Raw genomic sequence first — 19,631 nt, 5'->3', positions numbered from 1 at the left:
AATGTAGAATTTCGAATTTATTAGTTTTGAATAGGCTTGAATTGGGGTGTGATTCATGTTTTAGTATTGTTCAATGTAATTTGAGACATCGACTAAGTTCGTATTATGTTTTAAGACTGGTTGATGCATTTTGTTGAGGTTCCGAGGGCCGTGGGTGGATTTTAGAAGGCTAATGGATCGATTTAGACTTGAAGAAAAGCTGCTGCATTTTTTCACAGCACTGTGAGTACTGTTCCTGTGAGCAACACCATGAACAGTAACCGTGAACAGTATTGTAAACAGTAAGACGCGTGAACAGTACCGCAAAAATTCTGGACAGTGTATAGAGGAGCAGTTCGAGTTTTCTTCCATTTTTGGACTTCCAAGCTTGGGTTGAGCGATTTTCAGAGGCAAAGTTCACCACAAAACTTGGGGTAAGTGTTTTTGACTCCCTTGTGATAATATTTCATGAATTAATCTTCATTTTTGGAGTTAGATTATTGATATTTCAAGAGAAATGGAGGAATTTTCTAAAATTCCATAAAATGTATTTTTGAGATTTGAACATCGATCTGGAGTAGGATTTAAGTAAAATTGGTATGGTTGGACTCACAATTGAATGGGTTGTCGAATTTTGTAAATTTCGTCGGATTCCGAGATGTGGCCCCCATGGGTGATTTTTAGTTAAATTTCGGATTTTTGCGAAACGATTAATATTTTCACATGGAATTAATTTCTACAAATTGTATTGACTGAATCACATTAATTGTGGCTAGATTCAAGGCGTTCGGAGGCTGATTTACGAGGTAAGGGCATAGCGGAGTAAAGAACTTCACGGTTTGAGATAAGTAACTCTTTTAAACTTAGTGCTGAGGGTATGAAACCCCAAATTATGTGTTATGTGATTGATGTTGAGGTGACGCACATGCTAGGTGACGGGCGTGTGGGCGTGCACCCTGTGAATGGTGACTCTATTGTTTCCAGGACACTGTGTAGTGGTCCTACTTTGTTGATATCTGTGTTTTCACCATGTGATAAGTAAATTGAGCTGTACATCATGATAGATATCATGTTTAGGCTTTATGCTGATATTGTTGGGACCCATAGTGGTCGTTTATTGCTGTCATCTCACTGATTTCATTGATATTTCATACTCAATCATATTCATTTATTCATATAATATCTCAGTCTCAGTTGTTATTATTGATACATTATATCATCATTTTTGGGTTGAGTTTCATGACATTTTGAGCCCGAGAGACTAGAGAGATTGATGACTGAGTGAGGCCGAAGGCCTAATTGTGAGGATGATTATGGCATCGGGCTGCACGCCGCAGCATGTTGTTACTAATTTATGACTAATTGAGGCCGAGGGCCTGAATGATTTATGCCCGAGATGGCTTGTTATAGCGCTTGGGATGAAGGAGCCCCTTCGGAGTTTGCACACCCCTAGTGAGCGCAGGTACCTACTAAGTGCGAGTGCTGAGTGACTTGGGATGATTGAGTCATTGTGAGGCATGAGTTACTGTGAGGATTGAGTGACTGGGAGGACTGAGTGACTGAGAGGTTTGAGTTAATTGATACTCTAAGAGTATGCATATGGTTTTGTCACTATTTTGTATTGCATTGGCATGCACATTGAAATATAGGCATAGAGATGTACTTTTCTCATGCCATTTGAAAAATGAAATATCCTATTTTGAAAGAAAGTTTTATGGGAAAGATTTTCAGACTTACTCATATTTTGGTGATTTCGGTGAAAAGAATTGAGTTTTAATATTATACTTGAAAAGAAAATATTTTTTTTGGAACTGTGGACGAGCTGAACATTTTATTATTGAGTTATTCCTTGTGATGCTTTAATTATATTGTTATGAGATGTTACTGGATATTGGTGTGGACTCTGACCTTGGTACAAGCTCGTCACTACTTTCAACCTAAGTTTAGGTTGGTTACTTATTAAGTATATAAGGTCGGTTGTACTCATACTACACTTCCTGCACATTGCGTGCAGATTTCGGATATCGACGTTGCTGTGTTCGATGGGAGCTGACTTGAAAAATGTACCAGCGTTACTGTTGTAGCTGCCTCTTGTTCATGGTATCCTTAGAATTTTAAACTCTGTTTATGTATTTGTCAAACAGATGATGTATGTTTTTTTATATCAGCTTTGTAAACTCTATTCTTAGAAGATCATGATTTGTACTACTAGTCCTGGGGAGGTGTATAAGAGATCATTTATTTTTTCTTAGTAAGTTATATTGTATTAGACTTGATGAGTTGGCTTACCTAGCGGGATGGGTTAGGTATCATCACAACTAGTTAGATTTTGGGTTGTGACAAGTTGGTATCAGAGCCCTAGGTTCATAGGTTCTACAAGTCATGAGCAAGTGTCGAGTAGAGTCTTGCGGATCGACATGATGGCGTCCATACCTATCTTCGATAGGCTACAGGGTATTTAGGATAAACTTCACATCTTTCTTTTCTTATCGTGCAGAATTGATTCTGCTTTGAAATGTAACTCTTTGAATTCCTTACATACATGCGTGTGTGCATGTGAGCGCTCGATAACAGTTGTGCATTGAAGGCTTGTAATTCCATGAACGAGATTCGAGATGTGTATTTTGTGTTTCGGTAATGGTCCTGTCTGGAGGACTTGAGGCCAAGTGTAGACCGTAACTTACGCTCAGTAGTTTCAGTTGTAACAACATGTGTATTAAACTTATGTGTCCGGTAGTGTCCGTCTTTATGAGTTGAAATATGTGGCTCGATGAGCGGTTGAATGGTGATATGATGAGTACGAGATGACTGCAGGATGTGTTCTGATGGGTTGAAAGTGAAAAAGGGGACTTTTGAGTATATGACTCCTGTCTCGATTTTGACGTAGAGTCTCGAGTTATGAATGTGTTGAAGGATCTTTCATGTTGTGAAATTGTGGGACAAATTAAAATTTTCATGTCTTGTTGATGAGTCCAAACTCAGAAAGATTAATTAATGGCCTAATAGTTGTGGCTGTGAAAGGTCATAGAGAGATGCCAGTTTGAACCTAAACAGGTAGGTTATCACCTGCGAGGTAAACTGCACATGTGTGATCCTTACAATATTGTGTGGAGAATGTTTTTTCTTTACTACCGGTAGGGTAGTGGTATTGGGATTTGAATTTGAATTTGAATTAGTCAAGAAAGCTGACCTGACTATCACGAGAATGAAGGTGAGCTTTGTGGACGATTTGAGAAACCATATAGGTTGTGTTGCATGAGCTTGTGAAGAATTTAGTTGAGTCTCACTGCGGTGTTATGATAGTAAATGAATATGGGTATAGAAAATTATTTAATGTTTTGATCTATGGCTTTGAGCCAAGTGGGGGATATTGCTATTGACAATTAGATTTTGATGGTTATATGTTAAATTTAGGTTTTGGTTCGAAACATACTCATGGGTTAGTTATGACCTGCAGAGGTTGAAATCGGGGAATATTGGAATAATGAAATTCCTGAATACTGGTCATATTGCCCTTTATGAGTATATTAAAATCATGGTATGATTAAATTATTAATTGTGAAGAATGTAATGTGCATGGAACGTGAATGCGACCAGTGGTGTTAAGGTAGGGTTACTCCCTTGAGTGTTGTTGTGCTAATGGGATATGTGCCATTTGGCTTGTTTAGACAGTGCAATTTAGATTTGAGCAGAGTAGATGACTCTTGAAAGAATTCTTATGGATTCAGAAACGTATATGTAGAAATTGAAAATTTTTCGGATTCGTATACCGCTAGAATCAATTGTTTGCATTGGATGGTATTGAAACTTGCGGTAATTTTGTATGACTTCGAGTTCTACATTCTAGTATAAGGGAGGTAAGAGAACGATTTTAAATTCACATAAGGTACTTTCATAGTGGGTATTTCAGTTGTAATACTTACGGGGGTGCTTAAGAAGAATACAATGGCTTATGGGCCTTAGGGTAGTGTGGTTTTATGTTGGGAACTCTAGTAGTGAGCTTGGGTAACGTTCATGGTGTACGTCAAGTAAAAGTGTCGACTTGAGGGTAATTCAGATAGAAATCAAAGAAATAGAATAGCTTGGTAGTAAGTTGGATCAATACGATAATGAATATGATCAGTTCTTTTCTATAATAATGATATGGTGATACTTTACAGATGTTTTGGTGACAATATTCTTGGGTTTGGCAACCTATGCAGCTTGGTCGAGTTAGAGGAATTTATTTTTGATATCTTGATTATGTGCAAATAGATTTCAAAGTGTTTGAGCCGAATATTTTCTACCAGTGCAAAGAATGCGTGGTGTATTGTGATTTCCTCCTGGAAGGGAGCAGATGGAAGATTTTTAACTAATCGGGAATGTAATCTACTGATGAGCCAGAGTTGATATGAAATACTCGTACTTTTCATATGATGGTCTAATATGGGTGTGTGTCATGTGGGATTGAGAATTGCATGTATAAGGTAGTAGTTCAGTTTTGAAGAAAAAGACACAAATTTTGGACAACATGGCCAATTTTAGATATTTAGATCAATGTTATTACTGCTTGATATTTCCCGAGAATGGGTGTGCATTTCAGAAGGGACATTGTATTTTGACTTACGGATGTTTCATTGGTATTGTAGCACTCACTTGGAAGATAGACTGCAGATATTCAAATAATTGCTATGTGGAACAGAATAATTTTAGAAGTATTTTTAGTGGGATGATCGTGCATGAGGGAAGATTTAGTCATTTGAGTACTGGAGTTGGGATCAATTACGGTGATTCATGTGTTCTATGAATTTGGAGACTAGGAGTCCCCAGAAGTATACTATTTCAGGAATTGTTGCATGCTTGATGTGAGTATTTTACTTAAACTTAGTGGAGACACTAGTTGTGCTAATTGATTGTTATAGCTACTCGTTGTGAGTGCGCATATACGTGAGGTTTGAACCCATGTGCAAGCATCGGGGTAATTATTCATGCTCGGGAAGAAGCTTAGGCTATGATATGCCTAGAGTTGACTGTTAAGCTTAAAGTTATAATGTATATCGTATTCGTACCTTTGGTGAGAACTATCTTGGCTATACTTGAGGTTACAAAGAGGCTAATTTATAGAATAAACTTGGTTGTTGCTAATTCTACGTTAACTTGCCGATTTGAGCTGTGATAGCGCAACTTGCTCATGCCTACAGTATAGCGTGTTATTTATGCCAGTCTAGGAGTATGAAAATCCTATTTCATTTAGCACATACGTGTGTAATTTTGGATTACTCCTATATGGTATGCTTGGACGGGAGGCCTATGACCATGACATGTGGATTATATTATTGGCAATTGAGTTTCTCGTACGGTTGTTGTTAGTGTGAGCTATAGGAGAGTTAGTTACTATTATTAGATTCATATGTCTTGGTTATACTATGAATGATGAGCTCATAACATTGCGGTTGTGGTGATGGTTATTGAATTTGCGAAACGGTTCTCTTCTTTAAGACATTTTCCATTTTTGGGTGCACAGATTGCACAGTTGAGGCTTAGTTATATTGTTGTGGAAATCGTATATCCTTGACCGTCTATCAGATTAATTGCTTCCTTCCTCTACATGCTATGATATTTTCTGATCAGGGCAATTTGAGAAAATTATGTGTATGCACACACAGATGGTCTTCTCACGAAAACTAATTTGTTGGTTTTAAATAATTTTCTGTGCTGGAAAGGCAGGATTACACCGAAATAGCTAGAATTGTTGTGTTTAGTAATATAAGATCAACAGACCTAGAACGTGTACTATGATATTTGATTATACCGTACTGGAAAAATAATTTAGAATTCAACATAAACAATTGGCTATGGTACTTGTTAAGCGAGAGAAAGCTCCATGACATGTTGATATAGTGAGTGGTATGAGTTCCTGTATGTTTCTTTCATTTTCGACGATGTACGAAGGTTTAGAACGAGGTCTTCTTTGGCATGAGGTTTACTGCCGGCATCGGGTTAATTTGAGCAAATACTGAAATTAAAAAGCATTGCTACGAGCATTGAGATATGTGGTATTTGAGTTGGAGTATTTGAGTTATGGTTACGACTTGGTACAACTTGTTCAGAATTATACAGTATATAGATGTGGGGTTCATATCTTGTAGGAAATTTCGGAGGTTGGAAATTTGGATTTTAAGGCTTATAGGGCAGGTTGAATTAAGAAATTTTAGTTATATGGAGTTTATCAGACCTAGATAGTATAGGGTGACGTAGGATCACCCCCGGGTATGTACATGGTAAGGCTACACGTCGGTTTGATGGCATTGGGAACAACTCTTGGTACGTTCGAGGACGAATGTGTGTTTAAGTGGGGGAGGATGTAACGACCCGACCTGTCGTTTTTAGCATTCCATCCCATTCAGCTATTTGAAGTCTTAAGTAGCATCGTTTTGTGTATTATGACTTGCGAGGGTGGTCAAGTTTTATTTTCAGATGATTCAAAATTTAATTGAAAGAACAATCCATGTTTTGGAAGCTTAAGTTGAATAAATGGACCGGATGGTAAAATATGTGTCAATCATCCCAGAATGAATTTTTGATGATTCCAATAGCTCCGTATGGTGATTTTGGACTTAGGAGCGTGTCCGGATTTTTTTTTGGAAGTCTATAGTTAAATTAGGCTTGAAATGACGAAAATAAGAAATTTAAGTTTGGAAGTTTGATCGGGGAGTTGACTTTTTGATATCGGGATCAAAATACAATTTTGAAAATTGGAACAACTTCGTTATATCATTTATGACTTGTGTGCAAAATTTGAGGTCAATCAGAATTGATTTGATAGGTTTCGGCATCGAATGTAGAATTTGAAATTTATTAGTTTTGAATAGGTTTGAATTGGGGTATGATTCATGTTTTAGTATTGTTCAATGTAATTTGAGACATTGACTAAGTTCGTATGATGTTTGAAGACTGGTTGATGCATTTTGTTGAGGTCCCGAGGGCCTCGAGTGGATTTCGGAAGGTTAACGAATCGATTAAGTCATGAAGAAAAGCTGTTGCATTTTTTCACAGCACTATGAGTACTGCGAACAGTACTGTTACTATGAACAACACTGTGAACAGTAACCGTGAACAGTACTGTGAACAGTAAGACGTGTGAACATTACCGCAAAAATTCTGGACAGTGTATAGAGGAGCAGTCTGAGTTTTCTTCCATTTTTGGACTTCCAAGCTCGGGTTGAGCAATTTTCAGAGGCAAAGTTCACCGCAAAACTTGGGGTAAGTGTTCTTGACTCCCTTGTGATTATATTCCATGAATTAATCTTCATTTTTGGAGTTAGATTATTGATATTTCAAGAGAAATGGAGGAATTTTCTAAAATTCCATAAAATGTATTTATGAGATTTGAACATCGATCCGGAATAGGATTTGAGTAAAATTGGTATGATTGGACTCGTAATTAAATTAGTTGTCGAATTTCATAAATTTCGTCGGATTCCGAGATGTGGGCCCCACGGATGATTTTTAGTTAAATTTCAGATTTTTGTGAAACAATTAATATTTTCACATGGAATTAATTTCTACAAATTGTATTGACTAAATAACATTAATTGTGGCTAGATTCAAGGCGTTCGGAGGCCGATTTACGAGGCAAGGGCATAGCTGAGTAAAGAACTTCACGGTTTGAGATAAGTAACTCTTTTAAACTTAGTGCTGAGAGTATGAAACCCCGAATTATGTATTATGTGATTGATGTTGAGGTGACGCACATGCTAGGTGACGGGTGTGATCACCTAATTTTTGATAATATTTAATTTTTTATCACTTCTTATATGTAAATATTTTAGGGGTTTTAACCTACAATTTTTAGCTTTGTTACACTTTTTATTATAGGGTAAAAATACAAAATTTAAAAGGTGAATTATTACTATTAATATTATTTTATTTTTATTTTAAAATAATAATAAAAAATTCAGAAATATATTTTTTTTTTAATTTTCAGGAGTGATTTAAAAAATAAGAAAAAGAGAAGTATTGAGTAAAAACAATAAAACTAAAAGTAGGTGGAATTCTCTTTTAAAAAGTAAAAGAAAGTAGAAAATTAAAAAAATAAAAGTAAAGTTTTGTGGAAATTTTACAAAAATAAAAAGTAAAGGAAAGTTGGAATTAAAAAACAAATATAAGGGTATCTGAAAATTAAAAAAATTTAAAGTAAAAGAAAGTAGCATTTTTAAAAGAAAATCAAAAGAAAATGGATTGTTTTTTAAGAAAAGTTAAATAAAGTGGAATTCTCTTTTATAAAGTAAAAAAAGTGAAATTTTAAATAAGATAAAAGTAATTAAAGTTGGAATTTAAAAAATAAAAGTAAAGAAAGGTGGGATTTCTTTTAATTAAAAAATAATAAAATATTTTTTTTAAAAAAACCCTGAAAAATCTCGAAAATTTTGCTATAAATAGAAGAGAAAATTTGAGAAGAAAGAAAGAAAAAAAAAGAGAGGAGAAGAAAAAAGAAAGGAGCGGAGAGAGCGGTATACACTCGATATACACTCTGGATACACTGGATATACAGGGGCAGAATTCATTTTGGAGAGAGTAAAAAAGATAGAACCAAATTTTTTGAAATATTGAGAGCGGAAGAACACCAGAGAGAGTTCAAAGCTAGAAAGAGAAAACAAAGAGAGATTTTCGGACTATTTTTCTTCTCCATTTTTACTGGTTTTCTCCGTGTTGCTGGGATTTCTGGGTTGAGGTGTTGAAGCTACTGTGTTGGGCTTTCTGCTGCTGTATTTTGTTGTTTGCTGTTGCTGATTACTTACCCCATTTTTCTGTTCTACATACCAGGTACATGTCCTGAAACTCGATGTATGTAAATATCCAGCTGAAAATGAATGAAGTGGAGGACTATTGTTGAAGTGGAGGCCTATTGTTGATTTACTGCTTTCATTATACTATAATAACCGTACTGATGGACTGTTAATTATAAGTTTGTGCATTTGAACCGTTAAGTGTGTGTTAGATATTTAGAAATGCATATGAGTTTAGTTGAGTATTCGTTGTAATAATTCCATGCTGGACTAACAGAATAGTTTCTATTAGTTTAGTTAATTTTCGGTTTTCCTAGATCTGTATAAATGGTATTTTCATGCTGTGATTAATTAGGCTGTAGACTGTTAAAGTAGTGTGATACTTCTTCTGATCATGGGAGCTTTATATTTAGTAGTGATGATGTGAGTCAATCTATAATTCTGAGTTTGAGTAGCTGTGTGTGGGTTCGAAATCAGAAAGTTAAAATTAGATATGAGATATGTAATTCGTAAGGTTAATTTAGGCAATCCACTTTCGTCCAGCATCCTTAATTTTCGAGTTTCAATTCTCATATGTGGTCACGTTAGTGTTTAATCAAAGTTCATGAGTCAGCATTTTAATAAAAATGAGTCATAGTAGGGAATTTGAAATTTGAACTAGTATGCACCGTGTTTGAAATCGTGATCATAGACAGTTTACGTGAGCCATGAAATCTGAAATCAGTTTCCAACTCATGTTTAATGTTGCATTGAATTTATTTTACTGGCTAGTCAATTTTAGTAGTAGATTCATCAGATTTGTGTTCTTAGTTAAATTGAAATTCCATTTAGTGTAAAAGACAGGGCTTAACAGGCTAGTCCCTAAACGTCTGGGCCTCAGGATAATTGATGCACGACCCATGCCAGTTTTGGCCCCTTTCTCATTTAAGCCTGGGCCAAGGTCTATTTGGCCGATTTTATGGTGTATATCTGGTTTTAAATTCCCTCTGCTGGGCTCACATCGGAGCCCAATGGTCGGATGTTGGTGCAAAAAATATTACTTAGTTTGCATCAGTCCAATAACAAATTAATTAGGGCCTTTCTTTTATTTTAGAGACAAATTAAGTAGAAAACTATAGATTGCTCTAGGTTTGCACTTTAAAATAATAAAACGAGATGAGCCTCGCTAAACAAAACACATAAATTGCGGGGCCCTCAATAATTGTTTATATTAAAATACTTAGATTTCGGGACGGGCCGTTTAGCGAATTTCACGGCCTTCCCCAAAATAATAATGCGTTAGTCTCTTTAGGCGCGTATTTTAATAACATTACTTCCCTAAACTCGGGTGCGCAGTTATGTGACCCTAATCCAAATCCCAACGATGTTAAAGTATGTCCAAAAACCATGGGTGCATTTATGTGACGTGGTTCAAGACTTGTTTTAATGACGTTGCAATTTTCTTTAAAAATGAATAAAAGCGGTTAAGGTTAAAATTTGCACATAGGTTCATAATTGTTAAACTCAGATAATTTAAGCCAAATATATCAGTTGAGCGACCGTGCTAGAACCACGGAACTCGAGAATGCCTAACACCTTCTCCCGGGTTAACAGAATTCCTTACTCAGATTTCTGGTTCGCGGACTGTAATACAGAGTCAATCTTTCCTTGATTCGGGATTCAACCGGTGACTTGGGACACCATAAATCTCCCAAGTGGCGACTCTAAATCTTTAATAATAAATCCCATTTCGATTGTCCTTTAATTGAAAAAACTCCCTTATGCCCTTGCGGGTGTAGGTAAAAAGGAGGTGTGACAGCTCTGGCGACTCTGCTGGGGACCAAGAACCCAGAACTTTTGGTTCAGGGTTCAGAATTCGAGCTTATAATAATTGTTATATCTTGATTTGTTTATTATCTGATTTTATTACATGTTTGGGCCTAATGTGCTAAATGTTGCTTTTACCGCTTTGATATTATATGAACTGTATATATAAACTGCTACGAAATCCCTCTCTTCTCTCTCTTGTGGAGTGCACGCTGGTTGTGACTTCTTTCTTTCTGTTAGTGTCCTATTCCAAATAGAATGAGGTTCAGACAAGTTGCAAAATTGGATGATCTTTTGGTTACCGGTACGCAGCCCCCCCTCGGCTCGAGTTGTCCACTCGGGTAATCCAGGTCTAGAACAAATAAACCTAGGTTTTAAACCTAGTATAACAATACCTCATGCCGGATCCCTAGTAGGAACGCTTGTTTGCATCATGTGCATTTTGACTTTGGGGACTCAACACAGGGGTTGGGTCCGTCTAGGACAGGTGTACCCAAAATAACAGACCATCTTGATGCATCCTATGTGCTACATGTTGCATTTCTTCGAGGGTAAAAGGGTCATTTGGCGGACTAATGATAGTTGAGAGCAAATGAAAAAAAATAAAATAAAAATAAAAAAAAGAGAGGGTGAAGTGTGAAGATAAAGCGAGTGGGCCTAATTATGTTTTCTGTTTACATTTTGTTAAAAGAAAGAAAAAAGAGCTTGGAAAATTCAAAAGATTTTTATACTTTTTCATCATTTTTCAAAAATCAAAAATCAAAAAAAGGGAAAAAGAAAATAAAAAAAAGAGTTTACATGTTTCATCATTTTTTCAAAAAAAAAGAGAGAAAAAAAAAAATATTTTCTCTAAATTAGTTGTTATTTTTACTTCTCGCCCGTATCCTATCAGCCCGAACTACGCGAACCTGATTCTCGTCTCTCGGGGCGGGATACGTAGGCAACCCACATAGGGTCCGGTCTTCCTAGTAAATCTTAGGTTCTTGGCTTTGCGGGGTCTTAGCCAAATTTTGCACTTCTAGCCACCTTTTGGCCAAATAAGCCATTTTGCAAAAATAGCCTCAATCATGTCTTGCATGTGTCCAGTAGGAAGTGTTATTGTCTCACATAGTGTTGGTTTAAACTTTTCTTATACAGGTGTGGATTTATTTACCGGAGTTTGAGCATGACAGACACCCCGTGACCATCCAGTCAGGATCGCTCAATCAGGAGTTGCTTAAGGAGATCTGTTTTATTTTTATGTTTTGAGTCCGTTCTTCATTTTATGTCTGTCTTTTACTTTCTAGTTTTGTACAATAATTTCAAGTCTTTTGTTATTGTATTTTCTTCTTTATATTTGAAAAACATGTGTTGTAACTCAAAAATCCAGAAAAAAGAGATATTGCATTTTATATTTCCGTTATAAGTTTTCTTTAGATTACTAATTCTAGAAATGGAAAAAAGAAAATTTTTTGAGGTTGTTTTTCCTTTAGGCAATCAATATCTAAGACTTAAAATGAATTGTTTTTATGTTTCCTTTAAGTATATTAGGACCAAAATTCCAAAACAAAAAGAGAATTTTCTTTTAGTACTTCTTTAAAAACTTTATTTAAGGTGTTAATTCAAAATCTAAAAAGATTTTCTTTTGAGAAGTTTCTTTGGGAAATTAGTGAAAAATGAAAAAAAAAATTCTTTTTATTTTCTTTAGGATATTGTACATAGAAGAGAAAAAAAGACAACATACTTTACCTTTGATTTATTTTTGAAGTTTCTCTTTTAGGCAATCAAAATTGAAATCAAAAATATTTTTTTTTGCTTGTTTCAAAATCTTGCATCAAGATATCAAATGAAAATTCAAAATATTTTTCTGTGGTTTATTCTTTATATTTTCTTCCTAAAAAAAAGGTTTAAAAGAAATATTTTTATCTTCTACGATTTTTCCTTAATAATTCCCATAGAGTATTTGTTTCCAAAAGAGAAAAAAAATATGTGTTCGAGTTTGGAATAGGTTATAGAACATTCAGTTTAGAAAATTCAAATTCTTTTAGTTCTTTTTCTCATCAGAGTAGTCATTAAGGTAAAAAAAGAATAAAAAAAAATGTCAGTTTGTTTACTTTATTCTCGATCTTCCAGAACTACGCAAAGATCTGATTCATGCGGGGTCATGATACGTAGGCAACCTACATAGGGTTCGATCGAATCACTTTTTTTTACTCTTAAAAAAAGGAAAAAGGGAAACGGAAAAGAGAAAAAAAGGTGAAGTCATGGGATGTGAGAAATGAGAAGGAAGAAAAAGAGCGATAATCAGAAAGAAAAAGGGGAAGGAAAATGAGCGAGCTAAGAAGTACCAGAAAAACAAAGAAAAGAGAGGTTGAAATGAACAAAATGGGATGATGCCAACTGACCTTTGTACCCTCGAAGTCATTTTAGAACCGATAACTGTGGCTAGGTGCATTGCACATGAAGTGAGATTATCTTATGTTAAATGCCCTAACACTAACGTGATGATTACATGACAAACATGTATCAGGCCTGGATGACTGGGAGGGCACCACCCCCGCCACCAACTAGCTTCCTAAATGCTACCCTTACCCAAACACCGGTCACAGTGCCAAATGATCCTCCATACTCTCCAGATTCACCCGCTTACCATGACTTTCCCAACCACCCTAGTAGCTCCGTCACTCATCTTCCAATTACCTTTCCTAAAAATTGCCCTCCTGTCTTTTCCACCATCCCCAACAATGAGCACCCACTCAAAGCTCACGATGCCCGATATTACCCCTCAGAGGTTGCCCACAAAGTTCCCAACTCATACAAATAGACCCTCGGGATACTTTGCATGTTGAAAATAAAAGGTTCACATGAAGAGAAAGGAAAGAAGGGATACCCAGGAGGCTGAAAGGCATAGAACAATCCTCGAAGAACAAACAAGGAAGGGAAGATCAGTGCATCATGTCCTACAAAGAACTGTCTATGTCCCATGGCGTTCGCCTGCCCGCGGGGTTTAAAGTGCCAAAGTTTAACTTATATGATGGATGTGAAGATCCAGTAGCCCATTTGAGGGATTATTGCAGTAAAATGAGAAGTGTTGGCGAGAAAGATGATTTGTTGATGGCGTACTTCAGTGAGAGCCTGACTGGGGCAGCTTTGGAATGACATAATTGTCAAGATGTTGGTAGTTGGCCTACATTGGGTGACATGGCTCAAGTTTTTGTTCGATACTTTCAATACAGATCGGGCGTTACCCCAGACCGCTCCTCCCTATCCAGAATGAAAAAGAAGCCGGAGGAAAGCTTTAGAGAATTTGTACTCAGATGGAGGGAAAAGGCTACTCAAGTCAATACCTCGATCGGTGAAGAAGAAATGGTTGAGCTCTTCCTAAAAGCCCAGGGGCCCACCTACTTCAGTCATTTGATCCCGGCCTTGGGAAAGCCTTTCAATAATGTATTAAAAATGGGGGAGATGGTAGAAAAGGGAATCAAATCAGGTAAAATCATGAGCTGTTCGAAAGACATTCAGAACATCCCAGTAAGCTCGGGTGGAAGAAAGAGAAACCGAAAAGATGATCCGATGGGCTTTCCCGATCAACACTTCCAGCCTCGATATCATCCCCGGGAATACCTGATGCACCAGATGATCCTCCCCAATGCCACTTCTCTCCACGGAACTCCCAAAATCATACATCACTATCTCAGTACCCAGCTCCACCAAATGCCTATCCACCCCCACGAACCTATCGAAAACCCCCTGGATCAGGTTTTCGGCCCAATCAAGGATTTAAGAATGAGAGGTTGCTGAAAAAAGAAAAGGCTTTCACACCTATTGGAGAATCATATGTCATTTTGTTCCAAAAGTTGAAGCAATTGGACATGTTGAAGCCGATTCATATAAAAATGCCAAACCCTCTATCAAAGAAGTTTGATTTTTCTCAAAGGTGCGCATATTGCTCAAATGCCCCGGGGCATGACATAGAGAAGTGTTGGAATCTGAAGAAAGCAATTCAGAAGCTTATTGATGCAGGTGACATTGTCGTGCAAAATCCAGATGCAACAGACACTAACCAAAGTCCATCGCCTGCTCGTAATGAGACACATATGGTGAGTATGATTTGTTTTGAAAAGGAATATGAAAATTCTTCTGAGATCCTCGAAGGTCCACGCGCTGCAAAGTTTTCAGTGCTATCAGAGGTTGATCTTAAGAACGAGTCAGCAAAGGGAACCCAAAAGCAATTTGTTAAGAACAATGTGATGAAAGTTTGTGAAGGTCCTAATAATGTTGATGCAAAATTCAGTGGCTAAGATGCCGAGCTTGGCAATTGGAAAGATGCTCCTTTCTTGGTTAGCCGGGGAGGAGTTTTGGTGGTTTATTTTGTTGTCATTTCTGTTGTCCGGGTTATTTCAGGGTTGTAATCTGGATATTGTCTGGTGACTCAAACCCTTCTATCCTTTTATTTTGCCTAGTTTGTTTAGTCATAGTAGCCCGACTAATGTTGTCTAGGTTTTTTCTAGGTTTGTAACCCCAGTTTAGTTTGCTTGTTTTGTTGTTCAAACCCTTTCACCATCTGTCTAATGCAACTCTGTTATTTTTAGTCATTTTTGTTTCGTTCTCTTTTATTTTTATAGTTCTTTTCCTATTGACTCTAGTGACATGACATGTACGCGTAATTCTCAGCCTGGTCTTAAAAAGTTAGTTTAGTCATGAAGCAATGAAACAATTTGAAGATGATAGGGACATTTGAAAAAAAAAGTAAAGGCATTTTGAGATCACTTCAAGCCCGAATTGTGAAACTGGGGCAGGTAGAACAAAAAGAAATACTGTTGAAACGCATCCTGCCGCATCAGGTTGAAGCTAAAAGCAAGTTTTCCCCAAATTGGTAGGGGTCGTTCATCGTAATGAGAGTATTGTCCAATGGTGCTTCGTACTTAACATGTGTAGAAGGCGAATGTGTGGATATGGTCATCATGGCTGGCGCAATCAAAAGATGTTACGAATATTTTCCTTGGTTTGTTTAATTGTGTTGTTTGTACTTGACATGTTTTGAAGATTGGAATGACGAAGGCATTTTGTTTTTCTATCTAAACACCTTACCCTTCGTTACCCCTTTGAGCCTTGTTTATTTTCTTTCATACCCCTCTTTCGGAATCAGTAGCAAAGATCAGAAACACAAGCGTGAAAGATAAGTAAAGGAAAAGGAGAAAAGAAAAGAACAAAAAGGGAGAGAAGAAAAATGAAAATCAAAAAAGAAAAAAAAAGAGAACGAAAGAATGATAAGAAAAAAAAAAGAAAAAAAAACAACAAAAAGAGAAAAAGAAAGCAAAAAAGAGAAAGAAAAGAAAGAGAAAAGAGAAAATCACAACAATAAAGTAATTCCTATGACATGAACTACGTCTGACCTGATTCCTTTTAAGGATACATAGGCAGCCTCATGGTTCGGTCTCATCAATATAAAAATCCAAAAGTCCCCAAGCAAAGAAACTGGAGCAAAAATAGTGGTTGTGGTAGGAAATCTGATTCCGAAAGTTGTAATTTTGAACCCATTCAAATTGTTTTGAGCCTTTGATATCCTTTCTTCTAACCCCATCCAAAGCCCACATTACAGTCCAAAGAAAGACCTTCCGACCAGTTTTCGAGAGATGCCAAGTCAAGCGAGTAGAGGTGAATCATATCAGGGACAACACTCTGGTCCAAGCAGAGAAATAAAATGAGAGTCTTAGAGGTGAAAACCTTCACGGGCAACGTAAGGCGAAGGGAGCTGAGAGAAATAAAAATGAGAGAGTCTTATTGGTGAAAACCCTCACGGGCACCGTAAGGCAACAATAAGTTGAGAGAAAGAACAAAATGAGAGAGACTTGATGGTGAAAACCCTTCGGGAATTACAAGTCGAATAAGTACTGTGAATCGGATTGGATAATCAGAGCATTGAAGCCCAGTTTCACGGTTTAGGGGTATAACAGGAGTTAAACATTAGACTTGCTCAACAGAATAGGCCACAAGTGCATGTCATGGTCATTAGAGTTGGTATCCACATCTAATAGGTTTCTACTTTGTAATTTTCTTGTTAGGAATCATCTCTTTCCTTTGTCCTTTACTCTATTCCTCTTGTCTTATTTACTTCCTCTTCCTGAGTCTGTTGGGTCAAAATAAGTGAGAAATGACTTCAAAATTTGCCACCGGCTGTCCAATTGCACAAAACGGGGTCTGGCTAACACATCGAAATGTCATAAGTCAGAAAAGAACAACAAGTGCATTGAGCTGGTAATAATCAACATGCTTTGGGATCCTTATGAAATACAAAGGTTTGGTACATATCAATTCATGGACAATGCAACAGATGGAGGGTGTTAGGTGAATATATTAAGGGTATTTTCTGTGATAAGACTCACAAAAAGTGGTTAACCAGTGGCAAGCAAGGTCTTCCATGCAGAAATCAAAGTTATCATGGCAAGCGAGGGAGCAATAGACTTCAAAGCCAAGGCCAGTGGTTTAAGTCAAGGAAGAACAACATACACACTGAGTTGGTAACAATCAACATGCGTTGGGATCCATGTGAAATACAAGGGACAAAAAAGGTGGTAAACCAATGACAAGCAAGATCTTCCATGCAAAAATCAAAGCTATCATGGCAAGTGATGGAGCAATAGACCTCAAGACCAAGGCTAGTGATTTAAATCAGGAAAGAACAATGTGCACATTAAAGTTGGTAATAATCAATATACCGTAGGGATCATGTGAAACACAAAGGTTTGGTAGATATCAGTTCATGAGCAATGCAACAGATAGAAGGTATTTGGTCTGAATGGAAGAGGTATTTTCTATGGTAAGGATGACAAAGAAAGTGATTAGTCAAGGAACAAGCAAGGTCTTCGAGTGGAAATCAATTATCATGAGAAGTGAAGGAGCAACCGCCCTCAAAGTCAAGGCCACAAACCAACCACCACATTTTAAACTAACAAGATTTTTCTTTGATTAAAACATGGGCAGGAAAAGTTCGTTTGTTTCGTAGAAACCCTCCGTGGAGAAAGGCAGGCACCAAACAGGTTTGATTTTTAATTTTCAGGACCCTCCTGGAAAATGGGACCTAGTTCAAAGTTCAGAAATAGCATAATCTAGCATAAATATATCCCAAAGGAGTATAAGTCGGTTTAGAAGTTTGCATGTTTGAGATAGGACGCAATTAGGAGTTTTCAGGACCCTCCTGGAAAATGGGACTTAGTTTAAAATTCAAAACAATCATGAGTAGCAAGATCTAGTATAAATCTACCCCAAAAGAATATAAGTTAGCTTTAAAGCTTGTATTGTTAAGATAGGATTTAATTTGAAGTTTTCAGGACCCTCTTGGATAATGGGACCTATCTTTGAGATCTCCATTAAATAACAAGGTTTAACATAAGTTCTTGTTGTAGAGTAATATAATCTAGCCGTAGAATTGTCACTCTTAAGATAAGACTTGATTTAAGAGTTGTCAGGGCCTGCCTGAATAATGGGACGTAGTTTAAAACTAGTTTGGATAACAGGATTTAGCATAAGACATACCCTTCAGTAGATATAATTTAGCTCTAAAATTGTCGTTTAATTAAGAATTGTCAGGACCCTCCTGGATAATAGGGTGTAGTTTAAGACCTCCTTAGATAACAAGATATAACTTAGATTTAAAATCGTCGTTTAGTTAAGAGTTGTCAGGACCCCCTGGATAATGGGACCTAGATTTCAAATTCTTAGTAATATTTGGTGATGTGATTCAGTTTAAACTCACAGATGCGCCCAGATGCCAAACTGGGGCAGAAAATTTTCTTTTGTTTTGTCTATTTTTGTTGAAGTCAGGTGCCCATCTGAAGAATAGGGAGAACAACACGGATATCAAAGATAAAAGCGTGACCAAGTACTAGAAATCAGGCGTCCACTGGAGAACAAGGAACAATAGTTGAAGTATCAACAATCAGGAGCCTACCTGGAGAACAAGGGAATACATTCGAATTTTAGCAGTCAGGAGCCCACCTGGAGAGCAAGGGAGTACAATTCGAGTTCAGCAATCAGGAACCTACCTGGAGAACAAGAGAATACATTTCAAGTTTCAGTAGTCAGGAGCCCACCTAGACAAACAAGGGAATACATTCGAGTTTTAGCAGTCAGGAGCCCACCTGGAGAGCAAGGGAATACAATTCCATTTTTGACAATCAGACGCCCACCTGGAGAGCAAGGGAATACAATTCAAGTTTTGGCAATCAGACGCCCACCTGAAGAGCAAGGGAATACAATTCAAGTTTTGGCAATCAGGCGTCCACTTAAAGAGCAAGGGAATACAGTTCAAGTATTGGTAATCAGGAGCCCACCTGAAGAACGAAGGGAAGCAGCAAGTCAAGTGTTGGTAATCAGGAGCCCACCTGAAGAACGAAGGGAAGCAGTTCAAGTTTCGAGGAAAAGCAGTGCAAGTATTGGCAATCAGGAGCCCACCTGGAGAACGAAGGGAAGCAGCAAGGTTCAAAGGAAGACAACAATCAAGAGCCCACTTGAAGAATAAAGGGAAAGCATCTCAGAATGCAATTCAAGTCAGCAACAAAGGAATCTCACTCAGAGAGTACAAGTCAGTAGGGCAGCAGAAACTGCAAGTTCAATATATAGATAGGATTCTTGTATTTCGTATATCATAGTTTAGTCTGGCTTCTTTTATTTTGTCACGGTGTAATAAGGAGTTCAATAAGCAAAAACAGCAGCAATAACAGCAAAATCACAGCTCTTCGGTAGTACCAGCTACCAAAACTTCTTGAACTACACGCAACCTGATTCCCCTATAACCCAGGATATGTAGGCTGTCCAGAACCAAGACTCGGTTGCACCCTTTCTCTTTTCTCTTATCCTTATTTCTTACCTTTTGAATAAAAATATATTCAAAAATTAGTCACATGGCTCACCTTATCTTTGCTTGAAAACTCTTCATGTTTCCAAAAGAGGGGCAGTTGTGAGCACCTAATTTTTGATAATATTTAATTTTTTATCACTTCTTCTATGTAAATATTTTAGGGGTTTTAACCTACAATTTTTAGCTTTGTTACACTTTTTATTATAGGGTAAAAATACAAAATTTAAAAGGTGAATTAT

This window comes from Nicotiana sylvestris, chromosome 1 (assembly GCF_000393655.2).
Source record: "Nicotiana sylvestris chromosome 1, ASM39365v2, whole genome shotgun sequence".
In the NCBI taxonomy this organism is placed as follows: Eukaryota; Viridiplantae; Streptophyta; class Magnoliopsida; order Solanales; family Solanaceae; genus Nicotiana; species Nicotiana sylvestris.
This window is presented reverse-complemented; position numbering follows the sequence as displayed.